The following is a 14,937-nucleotide window of genomic DNA, read 5'->3' on the forward strand; positions in this document are numbered from 1 at the left end:
AATCCTCATTTTGTTTATCTGTAAGATAACTATTATTGAAATTAGCTTTAACTATGTTACATCGTCGTTTGCTTTGTTCCTGATTACACTTAATGCCCTATTTTGGAATTGGGTTCTCTTTTTTTAATTCTTGTCGAAATATACTCCGGGTCTAACATATATTTTAATCTCATGCTCTCACATCAATAATGGTTTGGAAGTCCTTTCTGTTGATTGGAATATCATTTTTAGATATTACTATTGATGAGTTTGTTATATATTAGAGTGTCTAAAAAAAGCTTAGATTAACGTATATAATATCTTCATTTTTGGGGCGATTGCATTGGTTTAATGGGATATATTCTTCGTTTTTCTGTTTTCCATAGTGTAAATATAAATATATAAATTCGATTTATTATTTTAAATCTTTTTTATGTAATAAAAATCTATTGATTGCTCCTTTCAAACTTTGAATAAGCTGCCGCTTTCTTACAATAGATTATTAGCAAAGTTGGATACTGTATAACGTATTACATTATCACATATATTTCCACAGAGCTGTGCATAACTTTTTCTGTATTATATTAAATAAGAGACAATAAATAATTGAGACTATTGATATGATTCGAGATAAAAAGAATCAATCAAATTATTTATAATTAGTCACATAATTACATAACATTTTCTGTTCTTATATTTTCCAGTTTCTTCATCCAAAGTGGATATTATAGTATCTATTTTTGAAATATTTGTTGCTTGTTTTTCGTTTATGATTTAGAGTCTCCTTTTTACTTTACTACTTTAACTAGGGTTTTGTCTTGGACTTCGAACCAATCGATAATAAGCCTACCGCCGAGCGACTGACTAACTTAGAGGCCATCCCAGAAGACATCCGATCTTACCTGGGTAGTAATAATTTGAAAAAACTGATATAAAAAAACTGATAAAAAAATAAATTAACAATTATACCACGGCTGGATTCGAATCCACAACTATAGCAGCAGAGATAACATCACCGTAACCAATGCGGCAACCACACTAGCTAAATGTATGTTGTCTTTGCAACCTAGGGCAGAAATATTTCTAGAACTGTTTAAAAACTCTGTAAGTTCTAACATGTTAACCAAAAATGTTATTATATAATACAAAACATATTATTGTGATTTATTTTCGGTATATTGCTACTGAGTTTAATATAACTAATAATTATTAATAATTATTTAGCTTCAGTAGCGTTTAGTTATTATTTATAAACCTTCAAATTTTGATTTCGTTGTTTCAATACTTTTCTAAATAATTTGTTAATTAATTTTATGTTTAGAGAATATGTTCCATTCAGTAGTCGCACCAATATACAAACATGGCTAGTGTGGGATATTTAGATCAGTATGTATTTTAAAAATTAAAATTAAATTAGATTATTTTAGCAAAGGTTAAAATTAAACACATATACATTAAAATTCATGAGGTTAGGTTTGCTTCAACCTATTGATTTCCTACGTGTTGTCCAGTAGCTGTTTTGCTTCTATGTTGCGATTAAATAATTCGTTTCGTATTTTAAGACGAAATCTTGTGTAATAAACAATTATAAGCAATGATAATTTATCAAACAATTTTGGTTTGATATCATTGGATTACAAGTTAGTTTGATGTTTTAGTGCAACCCTATATTCGAGCATCATCCGTCTGACCAGTACAATTCTTTGATTTTGACTCTGATTTGCTCTGCTTTTTATCTAACGTGATTTTGAACATTTTAGTTGAATTTATCCGATATTCTCAATTTATGTTGACTTATTAAAACTACACATATTCTGGTAGCTTAAAGTCCTTTATTCGTTCAATAAGTCAGTTTTTTAAACACAAATCTAACTTTAATATTTCGATGTATTTTTAATCTCTTCTGTTTTTGATTGAAAACTTCTGTAATACAATGTTAGCTTTTTAAAATATATTTCAGTTAACATAAAGTTGGATATCACATTAGAAGGCATCCTCTCTAATCTGCCTGGTTACAGATGTAAATAGAATAGTTTTCTCTTATTGAAATGTATACTCCTTATGTTAACAGAAGCAATAAATTAAGCTTTTTTTTTTGTTCCAGAATGACCAGCTAGAACCAAATGGTATTTTGCTGATGTCGGTTTAGATTCGGGATATTGGAGTGTTTTGTGAGCGACAGAGACAGGGTGACGACTGGGTTTATAGTAGTTGGTTATCTACCAAGGTTTGTGGATGGGTAGGGATTCCATCAAGATATTGTCGTGTTCAAAGGTGCCTAGGGAAAATCTTACACTGAGCATAATACAAGTTTTCTCTCAGAGACATACCTGTACCTCACCTATTCTCCGCAGAGGCAGACTGGACGGATTAACATTTTGTACAGAGTCGCATTCTGGCGGTTTGGGAGTTTACTTTTTCTCTATAGGAATGGGAAGAGAAGACTATACACGCCATTGCCTTTGCAGATAGCGTGCTGGATTTGGGCTGACCATTGGAACCTGCGGTCGAACTGGAGACCGAGGTATGATAACTTCTGGAGCCAGGGCATAGGAAATTTCTCAATTTGGCGGCGGTAGGCGCGGAACTCCTTCTTGTGGTGGAACAGAATAGCCTGAGTTTTACAAGGATTAATCTGCAGCCGCCAGAATTGGTACCACGCAATCGCCTGGTTCAGTTGAACTTAGAGTCTATCGCGAATAGCGTCGAGACTGTAGCCGGTTGTGAAAAAAACTATTTCATCTGCATAAAATATTCTATGGGAATGTCTGTGGACTGGGAAATCAGCCATGTACAGGTTGAATAGGACAGGGGCTACAGGAGCACCTTGCGGTACTCCTTAATAAATTAAGTGAGATATATGTTAAAATTTATATTTAAGCGGGATTCGAATCTGACACTATCGCGGCAATAGAAGAACCATCACGTTACCTTAATCACTGAATTACCAAAGAGCTATTAGTGAACCTAGAGTCGTTAAATGCTTATTTTTGTATCAAAAGCATTTGTTGTACTATATAGCTAGTATATTTTTAATTGGAATTTTAATCAAATATGTTTCACTTTCACGGACTAAAATGCATGAAAAAGGTATTTAATTCTTTTACTTTTTTTATAGAAGATAATAGAACTAATATGATAATAAATACATAGCTTAATATTAAAGCAGTAATAAGAACATATCAATTCATTCTCTTAAACATCATATCATATACCGCGGCGAATAAAGTCAAGGCTCCGCTAATGAGAATTTCCTTTTTTCCTGTTCTTCTCCTTTCGGCTCGGTTCCTTTTTTTTATTCCATCCCGGTTTTATAAATCCTCGGGGATGCCGAAGGCCTACTAAGATATACATTGGTCTCTCGGTGCGTGGCTTCACTTCGTATACCGGCCTCGATCTCTCGACTTTTCGGTTATAAACTTTCGTAAATTTCATTCAGTTTTAACGAGCCGGTCCAGTTCAATTAAACATTAATTACCACTCGTTTGGATAAGGCAAGGGGTTGAAGATGGCGTTGAAATTGGAACTGACGGTAAATTTCGATAGAAACAATCATATTGCGGCGATCAAAAAATCGTAAGCGTTTTAAATGAAAAAATTATGGGAAAAAACTGCGAAAGAAATGGCAATAGCTAAGAACTGAAGAAAGTAAGAGAAATTTAATAAAGCAATAAAAGTACTGAAAGAGTTGATTCAAAATGAACAAAACCAAGGCATTCGAAACTTACGGATTATTCACTCTGGAAGGCAACACGAAAACTCAAAAGACCCCAGCAGCATAACCCTTTAATTAAAATAAATTAAAATAATAGGGCTAGAAGCAATAAAAAATGGCCAACGACTTCTCAAAATATTTCAAAAATGTATTTGAACTCTTCCCGTCTAAAGATGACAAAAATGACATTACCACATAAATAATTCACCGTCAAAGAAGTTCAATAAATAACAACCAGAGAGATTAATTGTAAAAAAGCTCCTGGATGTGATCTAATAACCGGAAAATATTACAGAAACTATCAGATAAGGGGCAAACTTATTAACAATCATATTAAATGCTATATTATGAAATAATTATGTTCCTAGCCTCTGGAATGTAGCTGAAATAACTAAATTACATCCTTAATGATGAATATCTATGACTACTATATTGTTGCAAACAGAAAATGGAGATTCCCTCCATATTTTCATATCCAACACCATGAAAGCTATTGGCGGATGTTTTGTCACAAGAAGTAGACAACATTCCGTTGGAAACTATTAATACATTCTACGAATCTCTTACGTGAATAAATGCAAAAATTATAAAAGAAAATGCGGGTTTAAGACCTTATCAATAAATAAATATTGCGTATATGTCATGTGTTCAAATTCCCTGTTATTATGCATGTATACACGGTTTTAGACCTGAGCAACCAAAAGCTGATTCCAAATCTGCAGCCTAATTTTTAAAGTTGGTTCTAATTTTCGAAATATTCAATAACCATATTATTTTACTATTTTTGGCTAGTAACGTAAATTTATCGAATTACAAAGTATAAAGTTTTTTTTATTTATATATATATATATATATATATATATATATATATATATATATATATATATATATATATATATTAGAGTTTTTTATACTACTTCGAAATCTATTTCACGAATTAGGGTCTAACAGTAATCGCTCATCGTATCTATGTTCCAATATCCTTGGTATCTCCTTTCGATTTTCACTATAATATCTTAGTATAGTGCTTCTTCTTCGTTGTCGCTCCTGTCGCCCGCGTTTTGTGGAATAAATCAAGATATAAATGTAGAAAATGTTTAATCTTGTAATATTTTTTGCAACAAATTGCCATTTATGGGCTAGTGTTCAGTTTGTGCTTACTGAGAAAGTTATGAATAACATTTTGAAACGATAATGGTGCGGCTTTAAACATTTTCTCAACGCCTGATGAAATTTACGTCAGCCATTAGTTTATAAATATCACCATTTCTAATAAGGAAATCGCTTTCATTGCTCGCCCTTGATGAAGACAATGAGATGTGTCTTCTTCTTGATCTTCTAATTTCTTTAAGCAATTTTTGCACTTGTACCTGGACAAATTGGCAGTTGATCACTGTCCATACGTGGAACCGGCTTCGACACTGATGACACGTCGGGATATTTATACTGTACATTTTTTGTGTTTATACCCACGACGTTGATCGAGCAAAAGTAACAATCATACACATTAGTTCTCTCTTCTCATTATAACGATTGTAGAGGAAATTATTTTTGCACACATTACAAGACAATTTCGGTACCCATAGCTTGTCAGTGCTGCTAACATACTTTCAAGCCTTTGTACAACGTTGTCAATCGCAGCACAGAAACAAGTTCCAAATGGTGTTTAATGCAACGCCATCTGAGTTCAGGGCATCAAATAATATTCAGGGCATCAAGAATCATTCTCATATGCTCAGCTTTAAAAGTTGACCAGAATTTGTAAACTTGTGTTATTCGTACAGGGGTACATTATTTCAACGTTTATTCCAGTAATGTAATTAATTGTCGTCTTTAAAGATATCTTTGGTTCTGTTCCAGTCGCCCCAATCAACCTAAAAGGATTCTCTCAGGTGGTCCTTTTTAGTATAGAGAATTCCCACAACTCCAATAAGGTATCAACAAAGTACATTATCGTGATATAAAAGCCAAGAAAATTAATATAATTGGAGTATGAAAATGACTATGAATCATCACGATATCTCCGTTTCACTATTTTTTAATCATAGAAGTATATAAACCAGATAAATTGTCTTAAAAATTAAAATATATAAATGTGTGCCAATAAACTTGACTATTATTAATCTCGTTCATTTTTATATTGCCGGCCAAATTTGAATAAATTTAACGGCAGCCTTGCCTTATTACGACAGCAAAAGTGAAATGATAAAAATTCCTGTAGAAAACATAAAATCCGTAGGTCGTAAGCGTAAATGGCCATTACGACATGGTCGTTTCATTCATCAAACGGTCACTTCCATTCATAAAACGTCTAATTCATTCCCGTACGGTTTTATTTTCAAATATTAAATACCGTAGTAGTAAGTCGCGAGCGCGCGCTCACACACAAACGCTCCAGCTCACACCGAAAAGTGAAAAAAAAACGCCCGACACTAACACTAAAATGGTCGTAAAAATCCATTTTATTGCCGTCGTAAATTTGCAGCAATTTAAAGTAAACATGTCAAGATTTAAGACGATAGGTCCCATCCATTGAAGATCAAATGCCGAATCATCTCAACTTTCGCGTTGCACACTCCACTTGTCAACTCGCAATTTTTTTCTGTTGTCGAATTTCCATTGTATAAGAAGTGGAAATTTTTTTATTTTATAGCCGATCATGTCTCTTCAAATTTGTTTCTCTTTAATTCATTTATTACATTTTATTTGTTTCAGCTGATTCACATACAGTTCTTTACAATAACTTATATCTTGATATATGTCTAGGAGATCTCATTCACTCTATCTTAGTCTTTAGTGTAATTATATTTATATATTAACACTGCTGTTTTTCTATTAAATACACCTTACTACACTATACAAGATCAAATGGTTTGATTGTTTTGAGCCTGTGTCCCATTCACGTGTTATTCACGATATTAATATGAAAATGGAGTCTCATTCTTCTTGCGATTGTCTTGATTTGTTGAACGACATTCAGTATTCGTATCTCTGTGTAAATAATCAATCCTGTCTCAAAACTTTGTTCTGAAAAATTTGTTTTGAGTGTACATTATTTTCTAGGTACATCCTCATAATCTATGTTCATATATAATGTCCCTATAGATTTCAATACTCGCTTGTATAATAGTAATTTATCATATACTAATAATTGTGGTTTTCTTCCAATTAGCTAATATATTTTTTATATTTTAATTCCAGTTCTTCTTTTTTTACATGTTCCTTCCAGCGAAGTTTTGCATCAAGATTCATTCCGAGATATTTAGCATTGTTGCTATATGGAATGATAATATTATTTCTTGTTAATCGTGCTTGTACGGTCTAATTAAACATGAACTGCACATGTACATATGTACGTTCGTTAATTTTTATTTTCCAAGTTTGGGCTAATTATTTATATTGTCCCTTGCCTGTTGTAATTTTGTGTGGCTTCTTCGCAATTGTCTCCGACAGCAAGAATCGCATGTCATCAGCAAACGTAACAATCGTAATATTCTCTATTTGTAGTTTATCACATGTGTAAAGTAGGTAAAGAATTTACCCCAATACACTTTCTTGTGGTATACCTTCTTTAGCTTCTTTTATTGTAGTGTAGGCTTCCTCTTGTTTCAGTCTAAATATCCTGGCTGTAATGTGAGATTTTAATAGATCAGTATTTTGTTTCGGTAATATTTTCCTTAGCTTATAAACAAGCTTAGATTCATAGGCTATTTCAATTACATCTGTTACTTTATTGTTGAACCAAATAATAAACCCAAACTAGTGTGTAGGTATCAGATTATTTCATTCAATAATCGGTTTTATTAATTTCAACAGGAAGTTCTAAAGCACCTGAGAAATTACTGGTGGGTTTGACGAAACTAGAAGAAGAGCTTTATTTGAATAATTATCATCGAGTTAGTTGCTTGTAGTCAAGGGACAGTTTAAACAGCTATACAAAGTCCCGTTCTTTATTTTTTGGTATTTCTGTCATATTATGGATTATTCAGAGTCCATCCATATCATATTTACGAACATGTAGAATTTTAATCGAGACTGGTAGTTTAGTTGATCCATATGGTATAGCAAACAGTAAGAAGTCCTATCTTTTGTAGCCATAGAAATAATCTATCCAAGTAAATATATTTAAACCAACTAAACAAGCAAAATTAATTTAGTTTCAGGAAGGAATCGTTCATGATGGAAAATTATCTCTTGGATTTTTTGAATTTGTAAATACATAATAAATAGAATTAATTTAGCTTCCTAAATTTTAGCCCTTTCACTTAATCGTTGTATTTAGCTGCTGTTGGAGCTTGGGGCGTCTAGAAAAAAGCGGATTTTGCGGATTAAACAATACCAGGATGACTGGTAGAATTTCCTAAGTGAAAAAGGATTACAGAATTTGACTTGGAATGGTCGGTTTTCCGAGTATGAATGTGTCAAGTTTATAAGTTAGCCGGAAATACTAAACTTAATGCCTTAAAATTTAGACCGTAATGTAAAACTTTATCTGGAGTTCCTGTGAGGCCCAACAGAGCTCCCCCTATAAAAATCTTGTTATGCCTACTAAACTTGCAGCTTGATGGATTGATGAGTGTTTGGCTCGAAGTCAAATTGCTCGTCGTTCACGATTTTTTTTTATTTTAGTAAGATCAATCAGAGAGTAGAGGATAAATCTGTTATAATGGTAGTTGGAGGGTGCTTATGTGTCTAAATTTTTGGGAATAATGGCAATAATGTGCTAGCTTTAAAGTGTCAAAGAGAAACAAAACTTTTAGTTTTACGATATTCTTGAGGATTATAATCAGTAAAAAGTTAATCAATAAAGCCGGGTGACCATGTGTGCTGTGATATGATGATAATTGTGATGATTATTTAGTCATTGATGCCAAGTATCCATGGTAGGATTGAGCAGCATCTCCAAAAGATAAAACTTATAAATAATCAAAATAAGAGCTCATTAGGACACCAGTTGCGGACGACAAATTTTCTTGTCGAACATAACGAGGAGACAAAGTACATTTTTAGAGGAAATGCTACATAAGACACACCAATTGGAAGTGTATCAATAAAAAATTTATGATCAGTACAATGTCGTTCAATCGACGATCTGCAAATAGTGCTAATAGGACGGTACTATGCGCCACACAGTGAACGCTGCGATGGAAAATATGGATTGAAGTGATATGTGATTTAGAGCTGACATAAATTTATCACCAAGATAATGAAATCAAATCCTAGACTTTTTTTCGTTAAGTTTTTTAAAGTAACAGGCCAAAGAAGGATAGATTAATATAAAAGGAACATTATTAAGAAAGATATTCAGTCCGCTACATGTAGCAGATTTGTTCAAAATTGGACCACTTTGATTCGGATCATCGCTAGAGGTCATGACAAGTTTGAATGATATCATATTCCTTGCATACGTAGGCCCTTTAAAAAAGAAAAAGGATTTCAATGTCATCTTCCTTACAGCCTGTTTCATACATCGACATTTCGACCAATTTCGAACTTGATTGTTAAAATATATCTATATTATTATTGAAATTCTAAATATAAAAATATTTAAACAAACTAGACGTATAAGTTACGATATTATTAAACCGAAATGTCTATTGTATAACGTGCTAACACGCTTCCTTACCGAGAAAACAGAACGACAAAAATAAAAAAGGAAAAAGGGTAGAGCTTTCTAAAAAGCGTTATAAATTACGAAACACTTTCAGAACTATACGCGTCTCCTGGAAAACTTTCGAAATTTTAATGCCCTAGATGTTATATTGCACAACTTTCACGGATTTTACAGTCACCTATTCTACTTCGAAAAGTTACCCACTGTTACAGCATCACCCTTTTTGTTCCCCGCTCGTTTTTTAGGTGTGACCATAAAAAAAGGGTTAAAAAACAACTTTCTCCCTATAGGTAGGACATAAAAAGATTTTTTCTATTTTTTCTGACCAGGTATTGATTTTTGAATTATTTTATGACCCTAATTGGTTTTCCTTGATTTTAAAGGTATTCTTAGGCAGTTTTCTTTAGGAATATTGTTAAAAAAGGTTAACCAAGCAAATTCTGTGAGTATTTACAGAAATAAAGCTCAGTCTATTTTTCCATTTTTATATTTTTTCATAAATCTAGTACTATGACTCTTACAAATAATAGAATTTGTGATATCTGATGAAATATGCGTTGAAGAATTAAGTGTTTCGACATCAGCATCTCTACAATTTTTCACTAATTTAACTTTAATCGATTTATTTTTTGTATTGTAATATTCAGTTTATATAACTATAACAGTAAATAATACCATGTCGGTGTTTTAATTTTCTTTCAATATAACATTGTTAAAATATTTTCTTTGATTCATGAATTAATGATATGAATGATATTTAGAATATATAGGAAAAAACGATTTGTTCTTACCTGTTTATAATTGAATTTAGAGAAATAACACCGGAATAACTACCAATTATATACATATCAACAGGCCATAAAATATTGTCATATCAGTGGTTCAGTTTACTTTCATATAATATTGTTAAAATATTTCTTCGGATCCTTGAATCTATGAAATATTAATGATATAATGGATCAAAAAATTATATAATAAAAAAAACGTTTTGTTTGTCATATTTATTTATAATTGAATTTAGGGAAATAATACCAGAATATCAGCCAATTTAGAATATTTCCACCGTAAGACATTTAGAAAAAATACACTGCCAGTGCGCCCCTGTCTTTGGAAGGCCAATTTAACACTGGTTTACCTGCCCAAAAACCATTTAAGGTCTTCTTTCTGCGGCCTATTGCGTATTTCCTTTTATTTATTGTCGCATTTGGTTTCAGTGGGGCCCATTCGACTCGAAATGCCTCCCCCTTCCGTCAGGGGACCGGACTAGAGGGGGGATGGAAGATGCCCTTGAAACGATACGAATGCTCTTTTAGACATATGAGGGTGGGTATCCGGGTGGTAATGGGAATTAAACCAATGAGTGAAGGTACAGGTAAACGTACATTGTGTTTGATCAGGGCCCCAATATTGGTGACGTAACCGCTTTTATTCGATTATCAGGGTCATACGGTTCCAATGACAGTTTCCGGGCTCCATATAAACTTTTTTTTATCTTAATGGTTGTTGGTTTGGCATATCCTGGTTTAAAATTATATTGTTAGTTTGCTCCAGAATGTTGTATAAGTTCATAGTCCATTAAATAAGCTGCTGGTATTATATTCTATTATATTTTCTGAGAATTTTTATTAATATAGGATACATAAATAATAACTACTGTTAATCGCGTATTAAGACCATCTAATGGTCTGTTTGTTGCACTGGTCGAATGAACGATAGTTCAGCATTAATAGAGTGCGGGTTCGAATCCGACAAGGGCAGATTTGTGTTTTATATTTCTTATAGTGATTGTCCATATATAATGTGTAAAAATCGGTAAGAGCGCTATGTTAGAGCTAAGTTAGAGCCCACATAAGCAGTAGGATCAGTGCACGTAGATGACCTTATTTGAATTAAACGATATTAGAATTCAAACTACGTAAATATCATTTATAAATGTCAATTTGTATTATTTTAACATTAACATTTCATTGATTCATATCTCAAGCAGTTGTGAGTTTGTTACAAAATTAATAAATAAATTATTAAGATAAATATGAAGAACTAAAATGATATAATTTTGCAACTCATTATTTTCATTGAAGTTTCTAATTGACAAGTTTTAGTCCGATTAAGCAACACATGAGGATGGCGGGAAATAGTGATTAGATATTGTGTTTTGTTATTGAAAGTTCAAATTTAAAATATTACATGACCTAAGCGAAATTTCGAAATAAATTGCAAATACACATGGTAAAAAGAGTTCAACTAATTTTAGCTTTTGGAAAACTATATTTAAACTTACTCCAGGCTGCTAATTTATTTATTAGAAACCCTCAGTGTCATCTCCATTGGACCAAAACTCAATTAAGCCACGAAAACCATGACTCCCCTGGGTGACATTGTTGTACCTTTAGTTTATATGGGTATCTTCCTTAAATTGATTCTATTCGTCCATTGTAAAGCAAAAATATTTCTTATATTATTATATAAATTAAATATATTCAAATAAATGCTGCATAGTTCAAATTTTATGAAATATCTAAATCCGTTTACAATATTTATAATAAATTGCAATAGAACTTAATGTCTGAATATTCAATAAGTCCATAATGCAATAATTTCTTGTTCCTCTAATGGAAGAATGAAAGAAAAACTAGGAACGAAAACTATGAAAGAAGAACTAGGATGCTAGATTCGTAGAAGAGAAATATCACACTCAAGACAAAAATCTCATTTTTTATATATTTTTCTATATACCACTGAGATCCAAAATACTGAGAATAAAGAATTATTAGTAGCCGAATTCACAATGATGGCTGATCGTTAGTGGTAGTAGAAGTTAGTAAATCATATCTGCTGTACCATCCATAAATTGCAAGCTAATCGTACTCAGTACTCGATTCGGCGGTACATATACTAAAATTGGAACGATACAAAAAAGATTGGCATGGCCCCTGCGCAAGGATGACACACCAAATCGTGAAGCATTCCACATTTTTTTTCGGGTTAGGGTGAATAGTGTAATTTTATCGTCTTACCAGACAAATGGAGTACCTCAGGGCGCCTGTATCAGTCCGTTATTGTTTATTGTTGCTATCAATAACCGAGGTTATCACTGCTCACATTAACGGTCGGATTTATGTGGATAATGTAGTTATATATCACAGACTTTCTGATCATATATATAGCTAGCACCTCTTACATAATTGCCTCAGAGAAATATCTATATGGGCTGAGAAAAATGGCCTAAATTTCTCAACCGAGAAGTCTGTAAGTGTCCACTTTTCTTCTTTAATAATGTTCTCAATGTATCTGAATCTCGTATATCTCAATGTGTGTAAATGTTTATCAAACATACGCTTACTTATAACTCTCTCCAATCACTACTAGAGAGCACATCGAACGCCGCTAAGCATTATATATAAAGCATTGATAAGAAGTAAACTAGACTATGTAACTCAGTGATGTATCACCGCAGCCCCCTCCTATGTGAAGAAACTAGACCCATTTCAAAACACCGCACTTGAGAATTATATTAGGAGCATTTCGCACTAGCCCGGTTGAAAGCCTACAATGTGAGACAGAGATCCCATCACTCAGCTCACGACTAGAACTCCTACTTACGAATTACGCAAGCTCCCTTAGATTTCACCCCAAATTGAGCCGCTTCGTCTCTTTCTTCTCTGAGAACACAGACAATATCTCCACAACACAAAGGGCAGGCGTCAGGCTTTTTGGAGCGTTTGCAATCGTCTGATGATTTTGATCCCTGCTGCAGACAACAGAATCCATGAACATACATCAAGTCAGTTTGAGAAGCACTTTTGGCTTCCACGTATGACCAGTATTTTCTCTGCGGAGCTACTGATTATCTACAAAGACCTATCTGCCTTCAAAATGTCATTAATAAGCGGACCAAAGCTAATAATAACAGATTCAAAGAGCTCCTTGGAGAGCCTGAGGTCGGCAAAGACAGTCCACCCTGTGGTTATATATATATATATATATATATATATATATATATATATATCAGAGAGTTGTACACTATATTATAAAAGACGAGAGTAAGGATTACATACTTCTGGGTCCCCTCCTATAGGAGAATACCCAGTAATTAAAAAGTCGACTTTTTGGCGAACAGGGAAGAAGACTCAACCAAACTAAGTGTGCAGTTTTGCAAGGATAACCCTAAAACTTACATGAAATTTTCTATAAACAATTGGATCGACTTAACTGGGACCTCATTAGGAAGAACAATAAGTTATGGGAGATCAAGAGGGTCCTTCACCAACTTTCCAACATCAATAACATTACTAGATTCAAATTGAGTATCCTCGCGAGACTACAGATACGGCACTGCAGACTTTCCTATAAACACTTGTTATAAGGACGAGACCTACCCCTGTGTGACCAGTATCAGACTCAGCAAAGCGTCAACCACAACCTTCTAGAATGTCGGAAGCTGGAGTTCTAAAGCAACAACTCGGGATGCCGAGGTCATTAAAGCAATTGGTCCAACCCGAGTAACTAGACCTGCTGATTAACTTTTTGACAGCCATGGACTTGCCCCAGCACTTATAACATCCACTGAGAAATTATATATTATGTTCTTTAGCACTTTAATTCATTTATTATTCTAAATGTGTTGTTTTTAATTTAACTTACATTTTATATATACTCTATACTGTTAATGTTCTATTATGTGTTATATATTTAGCGTGTGACGTATTATATATAAACTAAATACTACATCCCAAGAGGTTGATGGACCGAAAAAACCAATAAAAAATCGACAATCGTAATAATTGAAAAATAGAACCTTCACGTCTAACACTCATTCGTTACAATTTAAAATTAATAATAACTGAAAAGCATTTCACCTCGTTTACATCTAAAAGTTTAAATATTTTGTTTACGTTTAACATTATATTCAATATTTACCTAATGCCTTGGAATTTTGTTTTATGATATGTTATTCTACAAAAGATTTCGTATTGTTCTTGCATTAATTCATAATCTTGTTTCATATTGCTAATTCATAACGTTGTTGCATAAATTATTCATATCCCTAATTAGTTGCTTTAAAGATGACGACTTTATTGCAACCAGTGATGGTTTATACCTTTCTTTTAACAACTTTATTTTGCATGTCTGCTAGGCACATTTGGGCCTTACTCAAGGAGAGACTAGCTGCAACAACTAATATGATATAATTCTTCGTTTCATATTCTTCGTTCGTTTATTTGGATCATCATTAAAAAAACGCTTTTTGATTATGACAAATTATTTAAGTTGTAAAAATCACGAATTGTCTTGCAAAAGACTTTGAGTATTTGGTAGCAAAGACTTACATCCCTACTGATATTTAACATATTAATGTTAACTATGGGACAATTAATTTTGATTTGTCTTCTGATGTTGTTAGATTTTAAATGATTTTCTTATTTACTTTTTACTTTGCGATTGAACTTGATCATCTCGGACAATAGAACAGTTGAAAATAGCACGACTTTTCATTATCTAAAGAAAATTAACTTCTGATTTTATTATATGTCAATAAAATAAAACACGAACTTTATTGGGTTTGCTGTAGGAACTACAACTATTGAATTAACAGTATTAATTTAACTAAAAGTATAAGTAAATATAC

General features: G+C 32.7%; 1 non-coding gene across 1 annotated transcript; it reads left to right on the plus strand.

The window, feature by feature from the left end:
• Nucleotides 1-12,179: 12,179 nt before the first annotated feature.
• Nucleotides 12,180-12,286, plus strand: LOC143189373 (U6 spliceosomal RNA). Its single transcript, XR_013003832.1, has one exon. It is a non-coding gene; the product is annotated as a U6 spliceosomal RNA (small nuclear RNA).
• Nucleotides 12,287-14,937: the final 2,651 nt, after the last annotated feature.

The sequence above is a fragment of the Rhynchophorus ferrugineus genome, unplaced genomic scaffold (assembly GCF_030347505.1).
Source record: "Rhynchophorus ferrugineus isolate W39M unplaced genomic scaffold, kcgeb_rfMv2 rfM1, whole genome shotgun sequence".
In the NCBI taxonomy this organism is placed as follows: Eukaryota; Metazoa; Arthropoda; class Insecta; order Coleoptera; family Curculionidae; genus Rhynchophorus; species Rhynchophorus ferrugineus.